Source organism: Coenobita brevimanus, unplaced genomic scaffold (genome assembly GCF_032717465.1).
Source record: "Coenobita brevimanus isolate Jiangsu-jjx unplaced genomic scaffold, ASM3271746v2 jjx.HiC_scaffold_2400, whole genome shotgun sequence".
NCBI lineage: Eukaryota > Metazoa > Arthropoda > Malacostraca > Decapoda > Coenobitidae > Coenobita > Coenobita brevimanus.
In genome coordinates this window covers 33,569-35,000 of record NW_027643326.1, presented here as the reverse complement: position 1 = coordinate 35,000, position 1,432 = coordinate 33,569, and the positions used below count along the sequence as shown (strand labels likewise).

The 1,432-nt window shown below is 33.4% G+C and overlaps 1 pseudogene; it reads right to left on the bottom strand.

Annotated features, from left to right (window-relative positions):
* Positions 1-1,017: 1,017 nt before the first annotated feature.
* Positions 1,018-1,136, bottom strand: LOC145389821 (5S ribosomal RNA; annotated as a pseudogene).
* Positions 1,137-1,432: the final 296 nt, after the last annotated feature.

Genomic DNA, 1,432 nt, shown 5'->3' with positions numbered 1-1,432 from the left:
GAAAAAGTAAGAAAGAAAAACGAGAGAAATAGAGTAAGATCACATAACAAACAAATGGAAATAAGTGTAAGTGTTACTACATACGCCAAAATACCACATAAACTACAAACGATATGTAACAATTATGTAACTCCATAATATAATTATGTAACGACAAACGATTGCATTATGTTACACTTATTACGATTATGTAACTACAAACGATATGTAACAATTATGTAACTACAAACGATATGTAACAATTATGTAATGACAAACGATTGCATTATGTTACACTTGCTACAATTATATAACTACAAACGATATGTAACAATTATGTAACGACAAACGATTGCATTATGTTACACTTGCTACAATTATGTAACTACAAACAATATGTACCATTTATGTAACAGTTGCATTAACAAGATGTAACTTTTATGTAACTTTAATACAATTATAAGGCCAAGACACTTATGTAACAGTTGCATTAACAAAATGTAGCTACAATTATAAGGCCAACACAATTATGCATTACCACAATATTTTGTAACAATTCATAAAATGTTACAATTATGTATTACCACAATGTTAGTACAATATTATAAGTCATACAACTATAGCACAATTCTGTATTACCAGTATCATCATACATGTTAGGTGAAATATTAGACATTACTAAAGTGATAACTCAATATGTAATGTATAACCTAGCAGTATTACCATTGCACAATTATATGCGTATGTCTGTTATACATACACATCTCACAAAATGTATACAACTTGTTTAAAATGTAATATTACTGAATAATTGCTATTTACTATGAATATTATATGTATACAATATTCATACAATTATGTTACTTTTACAATATTATGTATTTCACTTAATTAGCTTATAAGTTCATTATAATGTGTATATCCATCCATCCATTGCCAGACGCCATGTATCCCAAACGGGGTGGTCAAGGGCTTAGAGTTAATTGTTTTACAGGGAGGGGCACTAATCCTCCACCAACCCCACTGGACACGTAGGGATGCCAACAGCATCTGGTGTTCCCAGGCGGTCACCCATCCAAGTACTAACCAGACCCAACGTTGCTTAACTTCGCTGATCGGACGGGAAGCGGTGTACTCAACGTGGCATATGTATTAATATGTTATGACTATTAACTGTCGATGGTACGCCATTTTCGCGTGACCGAGCATATGTTAGGACTCCATATTATAATTACAAATCATGATAGATAGATAGATAAATAGATTGATAGAGAGACAGATAGAAGCAGGAAGTCAGATGATGAGAAGGTACTGTGTCTGCAAGAATCGAGCAATGCTAAACATGCTTACACACTCTTAACTCAAGGAATGCTTTATAGGCACATGACAGCGCCTAGTGACCATACACACACATACTCACACACAGGCTTCTAGAACTTTCCAACCACAGGGA